The sequence below is a fragment of the Dendropsophus ebraccatus genome, chromosome 10, assembly GCF_027789765.1.
Source record: "Dendropsophus ebraccatus isolate aDenEbr1 chromosome 10, aDenEbr1.pat, whole genome shotgun sequence".
Classification (NCBI taxonomy): Eukaryota; Metazoa; Chordata; class Amphibia; order Anura; family Hylidae; genus Dendropsophus; species Dendropsophus ebraccatus.
Genome location: NC_091463.1, coordinates 41,974,522 through 41,985,935, shown reverse-complemented (window position 1 = coordinate 41,985,935; position 11,414 = coordinate 41,974,522).

Sequence of the window (11,414 nt, the reverse complement as noted above, 5' to 3'; positions counted from 1 at the left end):
CCCCAGTGGCTTAAAATGTAACCTCTGTTATACGGTTATAAAATTGTAGAAATTAAATGTGAACAAGGTGCAATTCAAATAGACACTTACTTGTATAGCTGCCTCTTGTGCTCTGTATGCAGTGCATTATATTCACCCTTGCAACGTACAATTTATAGCGTGTCTACAAGCCCAGCGGGGCTCATTATGATGGAGACTAAAACTTATACAAAGTGGGGTAGGGGTTCCCCTGTATTCAGAATGCTGTTGAGTGCTAGGCAATGCCCCATCTGGGATTATTGAATTTCGAGGGTCTATGCAGAGCAGGATAAAGACACCTCTGCTGCACAAACAGGATCTCCTAGAAAGCGTTCTCACCGCCATGTATTCGCTATCACTGGCTTGGGTGAGCTAAACTAGTCTGCCTGGGGGGGGGATGATTTGTATATGCTCACTAACATGGAACAGCCTCATTATATTAGCCTTATCAACATATTCTATGTTAGTGAGCATACCGGGGGGGGGGGGATATTGGTGAACATATACAAATCAAACAGCCCCCCCCAGACCCTCGAAATTCAATAACCCCAAACGGGGCATTGCCTAGTACTCAACAGCATTCTGAATACAGGGGAACCCCTACCCCACTCTTGTATAAGTTTTAGTCTCCATCATAATGAGCCCCGCTGGGCTTGTAGACACGCTATAAATTGTACGTTGCAGGGGTGAATATAATGCACTGCATACAGAGCACAAGAGGCAGCTATACAAGTAAGTGTCTATTTGAATTGCACCTTGTTCACATTTAATTTCTACAATTTTATAACTGTATAACAGAGGTTACATTTTAAGCCACTGGGGAAAATGGGGAATATGAGCCAGTTCTCTAGAATTGATCTGAACCAAATTATACCTCCCAGCAAGGCGTGGGGCAAACACACAATTTTTTTTTTTTTTTTTTTATTAATGTGGGGGGCCCAGACACTTTGGTTGTATGGGGCCCCGAAATTCCTGATGGCGGCCCTGCATGGGGCAGTGATCGGGGACCCCCCCGTGTGGTCCCGGAGCAGGCGATCGGCAGTATATACTATATACCGCCGATCGCCTGTTCCCAGTGCTGATCAGCACTTTTTATCCCCTGTCACCATAAATCATTGGTGACAGGGGATAAAAAGTGTCACCGTGCCCCCCCCCCCCAAGTCGCCCCCCACCCCCCCAGTCACCCCCGTCCCCCAGTCACCCCCCCTTCCCCACATACGTTACCTGATCCACGGAGCTCCGTCCTCCTCGACGTCCAGGCTGATTCTGAAGTGCGCATGCGCTCCAGAATCAGTTATCTCAGAAAATTTAAAGTGACAGAGACCAATTTGGTCTCTGTCACTGAACTATGATTACTGTGATAGAAAATATCACAGTAATCATAGGAATACAGTGAAAATTAATGTATAAAGTACAAAAAGTGACAAACATACAAAAAAATAAAACACACACTTTTTATTATAGTAATAATTGCAGTTTACTCCCAGATTACCCCTAGCCCCCCCAAATTACCCGTAACCACCGCAGGTTGCCCATATCCGCCCCAGATTGCCCGTATCTGCCCCAGATTGCACGTAATCACCGCACGTTGCCCATAACCACCGCACGTTGCCACTAACCACCGCACGTTGCCACTAACCACCGCACGTTGCCCATAACCACCGCACGCTGCCACTAACCACCGCACGTTGCCACTAACCACCGCACGTTGCCCATAACCACCGCACGTTGCCCATAACCACCGCACATTGCCTATAACCACCACACATTGCCCATAACCACCGCACGTTGCCCATAACCACCGCACGTTGCCCATAACCACCGCACGTTGCCCATAACCACCGCACGTTGCCTGTAACCACCCCAAATTGCCAGTGAGCCCCTCCAGATGGTCCGTAATCAGCCCCGATTGCCCGTAACCCCCCATATTACACGTAACCACCGCACGTTGCCTCTAACCACTGCACGTTGCCTCTAACTCACACACGTTGCCAGTGACCCCCTCCAGATTGCCGTAACCACCCAAAATTACATGTACCCACCCCTGATTACCTATAAGCACTTCCGTTTATCCGTAACCACCCCAGATTGTCTGTAACCACCCCATGTTGCCCGTAACCACCGCAGATTGTCTGTAACCCCCCCAGGTTGCCCCTAATCACATGTAATTCCCCCCAGATTGCCTCTAACCACCGCACGTTGCCTCTGACCACCGCACGTTGCCCCCGACCACCGCACGTTGCCCCCGACCACCGCACGTTGCCCTCGACCACCGCACGTTGCCTCCAACCACCGCACGTTGCCCCCGACCACCGCACGTTACAGGTTCCCATCCCAGATTACCTATAAGCACTTCAGTTTATCCGTAACCACCCCACGTTGCCCGTTACCACCCCACGTTGCCCGTTACCACCCCACGTTGCCCGTAATTACCGCGGGTTGCCTGTAACCACCGCAGGTTGCCCATAACCACCCCAGATTATCCGTAACTACCCCACATTACCTGTAATCTCATTTTTTTATTGTATTTTAGTAACTGCGCTATTCTATTAACCATTACTAGCTGCGGTTTTGCTCCAGCAAATTGGCGCTCCCTTCCTTCTGAGCCCTGCTGTGTGCCCATACAGTGGTTTATGCCCACATATGGGGTACCGTTGTACTCAGGAGAACCTGCGTTACAGATTTTGGGGTACATTTTTTCTCCCATTCCTCGTGAAATTGAGAAATTTTAAACTAAACGAACATATATTGGAAAAATTCGAGTTTTTCATTTTTACTGTCTTATTTTGAATACTTTCCTCTAATACCTGTGGGGTCAAACCGCTCACTGCACCCCAAGATGAATTCTTTGAACGGTGTACTTTCCTAAATGGGGTGACTTTTGGGGGGGTTCTCTTCTGCTGACACTACAGGGGCACTGCAAACGCACCTGGCGCTCAGAAACTTCTTCGGAAAAATCTGCACTGAAAATGCTAATTGGCGCTCCTTCCCTTCTGAGCCCGGCTGGGTGCCCATACAGTGGTTTATGCCCACATATGGGGTACCGTTCTACTCAGGGGAACCTGCGTTACAGGTTTGGGCATGCAGCTTCTCTCCTGTTCCTCATGAAATTGAGAAATTTCAAACTAAACAAACATATTATTGGAAAAATTCTTTTCAATTTTACTGTCTTATTTTGAATACTTTCCTCTAATACCTGTGGGGTCAAAATGGTCACCACACCCCAAGAGGAATTCTTTGAGGGGTGCACTTTCCAAAATGGGGTGACTTTTGGGGGGGTTCTCTTCTGCGTACACTACAGGGGCACTGCAAACGCACCTGGGGCTCAGAAACTTCTTCAGCAAAATCTGAACTGAAAATGCTAATTGGCGCTCCCTTCCTTCTGAGCCCTCCTGTGTGCCCATACAGTGGTTTATGCCCCCATATCAGGTACTGTTGTACTTAGGAGAACCTGCGTTACAAATTTTGGGGTGCGGATTCTCTCATGTTCCTTGTGAAATTGAGAAATTTTAAACTAAACGAACATATTATTGGAAAAATTCGAGTTTTTCATTTTTACTGTTTAATTTTAAATACTTTCCTCTAATACCTGTGGGGTCAAAATGGTCACCACACCCCAAGATGAATTCTTTGAGGGGTGTACTTTCCAAAATGGGGTGACTTTTGGGGGGGGTTCTCTTCTACGGACACTACAGGGGCTCTGCAAACGCACCTGGCGCTCAGAAACTTCTTCAGCAAAATCTGAACTGAAAATGCTAATTGGCGCTCCTTCCCTTCTGAGCCCCGCTGTGTGCCCATACAGTGGTTTATGCCCCCATATGGGGTACCGTTGTACTCAGGAGAACCTGCGTTACAAATTTTGGGGTGCGGATTCTCTCATGTTCCTTGTGAAATTGAGAAATTTCAAACTAAACGAATGTATTGTATTTAGGAGAACCTGCTTTACAAATTTTGGGGTACTTTTTTTCTCTTGTTCCTCGTGAAATTGAGAAATTTCAAACTAAATGAACATATTATTGGAAAAATTCGTGTTTTTCATTTTTACTGTCTAATTTTGAATACTTTCCTCTAACACCTGTGGGGTCAAAATGCTCATCCTACCCCAAGATGAATTCTTTGAGGGGTGTACTTTCGAAAATGGGGTGACTTTTGGGGGGATTCTATTCTGCTGACACTACAGGGGCACTGCAAACGCACCTGGCGCTCAAACTTTTTCAGAAAAATCTGCATTAAAAAAGCTAATTGGCGCTCCTTCTCTTCTGAGCCCGGCTGTGTGCCCATACAGTGGTTTACGCCCACATATGGGGTACCGTTGTACTCAAGAGAACCTGTGTTACAAATTTTGGGGTGCAGATTCTCTCATGTTCCTTTTGGAAAGGAGAAACTTTAATCTAAACATATATATTATTGGAAAATTAAAATTTTCAATTTCTTTAAGGCCTAATTGTGAATACTTTCCTCCAGCCCCTGTAGGGTTAAAATGCTCATTATACCCCTAGATTAATTCTTTAAGGTGTCTAGTTTCCAAAATGGGGTCACTTATGGGGGTTTCCAGTATACAAGCCTCCTAAATCAACTTAAAAAAAGAACTGGTCCCTAAAAAAAATCAGTTTTGGAAACTTTCACAAAATGTGATAATTTGCTAATAAATTTCTAAGCCCCATAACAGCCTTAAAAAGTAAAATATGTTTCCCAAATTATGCCAGAATAAAGAGGACATATTGGTAATGTGATTTAGTAACTAATTTATGTGCTATGACTTCCTTTTTTAGAAGCAGAGAATTTCAGAAGTTCATAAAATGCAAAATTTTCAAATTTTTCATGATATTTTGATGACCAAATTTTGCCACTAATATAAAGTGCCATATGTGACAAAAAAACAATCTCAGAATCGCTAGCATACGTTAAAGCATCACTGAGCTATAAGTGCATAAAGTGAGACAGGTCAGATTTTGAAAAATGAGCCTGGTCATTAAGGCCAAAACAGGCTGCGGAGGCAAGGGGTTAAAGCTGATGCTCTGTCTAGAAGTTTCGGGGATGGAAAAACAGTCAAGAAGGAACCCGAGAATATCTTGCCCTCCGGTACCATTGTGGCTAGTATGTCCGTTGATCTAACTAATGCTATCCTGAGTTCCCAGGGGGACGCACCACCAGATGTCCCTATGGACAGTTTATTTGTGCCCTTGAATCTGAGGTTAGCAGTTCTGAAAGAGGTGCATGGATCAAGTCTAGCGGGTCATCCTGGTATTGCCGGCACAGGTTATTTACTGTCCCGTTCGTGTTGGTGGCCATCATGGCAGAAAGATGTAAAGGAATATGTCAAGTCTTGTGAGATATGTGCTCGAACTAAAACCCCAAGGTCTCTGCCAGAAGGGTTATTGCAACCCATGTCATTGCCTGCTCGTCCCTGGTCCCATCTCTCGATTTATTTCGTTACTGATCTTCCTCCGTCACAGGGGAAGACGGTAATCTGGGTTGTGGTGGACCGTTTTAGTAAAATGTGTCACTTGGTGGCTTTAAAGAAACTTCCTAATGCCAAAACTCTAGCTAAATTGTTTACGCGTCACGTCCTTCGACCACATGGTATACTCACCAACATAGTATCTGACCGTGGTGTGCAGTTCGTATCTAGATTCTGGAGGGCATTCTGCGATCATCTAGGTATTTCCTTGTCACAATCATCGGCGTTCCATCCGGAGACCAATGGTCAGACGGAGCGCATGAACCGATCTGTAATTCAATATTTGAGATATGTTATGTATCTGACAATCAGTATAAGTGGTCCGAGTATCTGCCAATGGCAGAATTCGCCTTGAATAATCATGTCAATGCCTCTACTCAACAAATACCATTCTTCTGTAATTATGCTTTCCACCCTAGATTTTCCGCATTACCAAATCCTGAAACACACTTTCCATCTGTTAAAGACCTGACACAAAAACTGTGCACAGTGTGGGCAGAGAGTCTGGCGACTCTAACTGCCTCACAAATACAACACACATTGTTTGCCAATCGTAGCGCCATCCAGGGCCTGACTATGTTGTGGGAGAGAGTGTATGGCTTTCTACTAAAAATCTGCATCTCCAGGTACCATCTGCTAAGTTGGCCAACAGATTTATTGGACCCTTTCCAATTGTTGAAGTGCTCAATCCCGTCTCGTACAAGTTACAATTGCCACGCTCGCTGCGGGTACATCCAGTCTTTCACAAAAGTCTGCTAAAAAAATACACTCCTCCAGTGGTTGCTTGTTCTCCTCCCCTCCAGTGGTTGTCCAAGGAGAAATCGAGTTTAAGATTGAGCGCACCCTAGACTCTAGGAGGATGCGCAACTCTGTCCAATATCTGGTCCACTGGAAGAGTTATGGCCCTGAGGAGCGTACTTGGGTGACTGCACAAGATCTCCATGCCCCTGACTTACTTAGAAAATTTCATTTAACATTCCCTACTAAGCCTGGAGGTCCTCGTGAGGGTCCGGAGGCCCCTCCTCAGGGAGGGGGTTCTGTTAGGACTCGAGCCGTGCGTTCAGCATGGCGTCCATAGCAGTCAGGCTGCTTTTGATTTTTTTTTCTCTGCTGTGATATTACTGGATGTAGGAGTGTCCAGTGCTGCACTCCCTCTGCAGATCAGCACTAGGTGTTTGTGATCTCAGTGATTTAACTGACAGCTGACTCTCCCAGTCAGATGTCAGTATCTGGGCTGGGCTGGGCTGGGACTTCTAGTCCTATAAGTACAATCACTTGCCTCAAGTTCCTTGCCTGTGAAAGAGCCTAGTAACACTAGTGCATCTTGATCTACCATTCCTCTGACCTGTTTATTCTGTTTTCCTGACCTCTAACTTTTGGACCTCGACTATTCTTTTGGACTCTGATTTTGTACCTGAGTATACCGAACGTTGCTGACTTGGACTACTGACTACCCCTTTATTGTGTGTATTAGTCTTGTCTTGTTTTGTGTGCCTCACTTTACCGCAGGTGAGGGAACGCCACCAAGTTGTCCGCTGCCGCCTAGGGCAGAGTGTGACAAGCAGGTAGGGACAGCTGGGGCAGGTGTCATCGGTAGGGACTGCACTGTCTATTGGTCTTCCCAGTCCCCGTCCTAACACAGCCATTCCGCATACCGCCACCTGGCTTCTCTGCCTCTCCATCACAGGAGATGATGGAGGATGAGGTGGTAGAGGAAGAGGAGGAAGACCCCAGCAGACCCTGGAACTATACCGAGGACAGTGGAGAGGAGAGGCGCTCATTGTCCTTGGTGAAGATGGCAAGGTGTCTGCAGGAGTGTCTGCGGAATGATAGCCAGATTGTGGACATCTGCCAGAGGGACCAATACTGGCTGGCCACCCTGTTGGATCCATCACAGACGGAGGCTAAACTGGTGTACTACAGGGACATGCTCACCAGTCAGCTGGTCTCAACTTACCTGCAAGACCAGCCAGGTTTCCAGACAACCTCCTCTCGGGGGGAACCAGCGCGCTCCACTCCCACCACCACTAGTGGAGGCGTCAGAATTCGCTACAGCTTGCAAGCCCTCATGAGCGATTTCATGCAGCCAGCTGGCGAAGATAGGACACAGCACCAGACTCATGTCGTGGACCAGCATGAGCTCAGCCACCAGGTCACTGCCTACCTCGATTGTACCCTGCTCCAAAGTGTCACCGACCCCGTGCATTACTGGGCAGAGAAACTGGAGATTTGGCCTCAACTGGCAGAGTTTTCCTTGGCTCTGCTGTCCTGCCCAGCCAGTAGTGTGGCATCAGAGAGGGTATTCAGTGCGGCGAATAACATCGTAACACCGCAAGGAACGAGGCTCTCTTGTCACAGTGTGGAGATGCTGACTGATGTGAATGACTAAGTCATCAGTCACCCGTCTTGCATGGCAATCCATGTATCCAAGAAATTTACCTTAATATCCTAAATATGTGCCCGACATAAAAATCAGTAATTTAACTTATTAAGTAATGTTCCCCCCTTAGACCCCAAATTTTAAAAAATCACCTTAAAATTCCCTACTTAATTCGGATACATTTGAAAAAACAGATCCCCATCTCCAAATTTAATGCCCATGGTGTGTTGGCCATTTAACATCTCAACACCAGATTAATGCCTCACAACAGTGCACCGTCCAACCCATACCCCAAGAACAGTAGCAACCCTAAAATATTCCCCACGACTATGCTTCACAAAGTGGGGATTTCACCTTTTGTGAACTATAGACGTGGGGTTCTATCTCTGGCACCCGTGCCAAGCAACACTACTCACAGTTTTGTGAGCGGGTACTAACTGGATGTCATGAGAGTAGTGAAATCTTGCACCGCAAATCCCGGTGGGGTTCTGTGTGCAAATGATTTCACGCCTCTCATGCAGTCACGCGTGGAATAAGGCTGTCTATGGTGTATATATCACGGAGGCTACTGTCCTTCAACTGTGATATAAAAACACCTCCACAGTTAGTTACAGCAACAAACAGTTGCTGAAAGGCAGGTTAACTTGCCTTATTTACGGATGCCTTTACAATGGGGATCATTTTTGGGGTTCTGTGCTGGCTAAAATCCACAGCGCATCGTTGGCTGATTTTATGCTACCTTCAGTACTATGGGACTGGACGCAAATACCCAGTTCAGCGCAGAACTGCGTATGTCAGGACGGCACCCTAGTTCTGAACGCCATTTGTTGAACGGTACAAAAATGCCCTGTGGATTTTACTCAGCAGACCCACAGCCACATGTGAAGGTACCCATAGGGTAAGGTTTTTTGGGAGTGACAAAAGCGAGGGTGGGAGGTCACTCCCATACCCCATCAGGGGTTTTTCCCCTACCCACTTTAAAGTCCAAGCAATCAATAACTTTCTGTACCCTTACTTGACCCAGTAAGGGGAATTAGCTATATATATAGTGGGAATTAGCTGTGGTATACGCAGGATTGACTCATTTGGCAGACAGAGACAGGGACACTCAGGCATAAAGTCCAATAATAAAAGTCCAGTTTATTGTGGTGCCGGCAACAGAAAATAAACAGCCTTTACACATCAGGCAGGTTCAATGGCAAAACACGAAACAAAACCCTGCTCGTCTGAGCACTAACTAAACAGTTAATTACTAACTAACTCCAGAACCTTACTACCAGGCACTGGTACAGCTACTCACATAGCAGTTTGGCACCTTCAGGCATGACACAGGACTGAGGAGGAGGAGGCTGATCACCCTGTCTGGCTTCTCTATATGCAGCGGCTGCAGGTGCAGCTGATTAGGTCTCAGCCTAGTCCACTACCAGCAGTGGACTATGGATTGGGGAACCCACCCAACTCTTCCCCAATCCAGAAAACTCCAGGCCCTATTTTGGCTTCCTTGCAAAGCCAGATAAGGTTTTACCTAAACACACACTAGGCACTCCCTGGAGCTATAATACGTATGACAGAAATCTGGGAGAAACATACCTGCCATCTATTATTTCTCCAGTCACTATCTCACAATATATATATATATATATATATATATATATATATATATATATATATATATATATATATATATATATATTTTAACACACCAGGCTTGCTGGAACACAATTTTCTGGGGTAAAAGACAGGACACAGTCTTCCAGTCCACTTGGCACACCAACACGGAACACTCAGGACACAGCAGTACGTTTAGACTGGCTTACTTGCCAGTTTTATTGTGCAGGTTGCTTACATACAAACACAAATCATAAACAGAAATTCCTAGCCTTGTCCAGGCGCTAACTAAACAGAAATACAGTCTCTAACTACAGCACCAAACTGAGCTAGCCTCAGCCCAGCCAAACACAATAAAGCAATCTGTATACTTGCGTTTTTAGGATGCCTTCACACCTACCGGATCCACAGCGGATCTCACTTCTGCGGATTCGAAGCGAGAACCGCGGCGGATCCGGTATCAATTCACCCCTATGATAGCACATATTCGCAGTGGGATTGACATCCCGCTGTGATTATGTGCTTTAACTCCCTGGTGCCCGCAGCCCAGCCGTCGCATCCCCGACGCATCCCCCCCATCCCGGCCACATCCCCCCATCAGCCCGCCGCCGCCCGCATCCCGCCGCCGAGAGCATACAGTACCTGATCTGAGCGGGACCGGAGCCAGCAGCCTCACTGCAGCCGCGCCGCCGAGCAGGTACTGTATGCTCTCGGTCATGGTCTCCATAATATACGGTAGGCAGCATGGGCATTTAATACAGTATACCACATTCTTGGTGGTGCAAGTGTGATAGCCCTTAATTTTGAATGCCTGACCTGTGCGGGGATGGCGTACCTCACTACCCTTGAGAACATTGCTACACTGTGCACAGTGTAGACAAGGGAATGTGCCCTGTCTCCTGGTAGCTAGGACCCTTTGTCCATGTGTCACAGTGGAAGTGGAGCACTCTGCTCTGACCAAGTTGTTATACAAGCTAGGTGCTTTTTTGTTACATATGAGGGGTGGGGGTATGGAAAACTGCGATATTGGGGTAAGACTCTTGTAATATGTCCCAATGTTTGCGGACGATATTGTCAACCGGGGGCGTGAGTGGGTGGTATTGTCTGACAAAGGGTATGTGCTTAGTGGTGTCATTAGTGTCTCTGGGTCTGCTGATCCCATCTCTGGCCTCTCTGAGAATGTGTGGGGTAACCCCTTTCCAGAAACTTGCTTTCCATCTCCTCCAGTCTTGTGTTCCTAGTGTCCGGGTCTGCCACGATGCGTCTGACCCATTGGAATTGTGACTTGGGGATGGATCTTTTAACAGTCAGAGGATGTGCACTGTCAAAATGCAAAAGGCTGTTTCTGTCGGTTGCCTTTCTAAACAGGTCAGTGGTCAGTCTACCCATACCCTTCTTACTCACTCTAGTGTCAAGGTAGTCTACTGACTCGAGACTGCAATACATAGTGAATTTGAGTTCAGGCCACACAGAGTTTATGGCTAAAAGAAATGCATCGAAAGACTCCCTTGGACCGTCCCATACACAGAACATGTCATCAGTAAAACGTTTCCAGGTCTTGGCATATTTACAGAAATCATTGTTAGTGTATACAAAGTTGCTCTCAAAGAAGGCCATGTATTCATTTGCATACGGGGGTGTCATGTTGGCTCCCATGGCCGAGCCGATGTTTTCCCCATATTGTTTACTTCTTGACGTCTTTACATTGGTCCGCCCACTTTGTGACGTCATCACGTTTGGCCCTGCCCATATACTTTGGCTGATAAAGGCCATGCTTGGCTGAAACGCGTCCTTGTACCATATGTTTGCTGCACTACAATAAAGAAGCATAATTTACTTGGTGAGTGCTGGGCTCTTCCTAATATATCCTCAATTATACTGGCCTGGAATCAATCAACTGCTGCCTCCTTCTGCTCCTCAACTTGTCTCTCCTCAATAATACTGGCC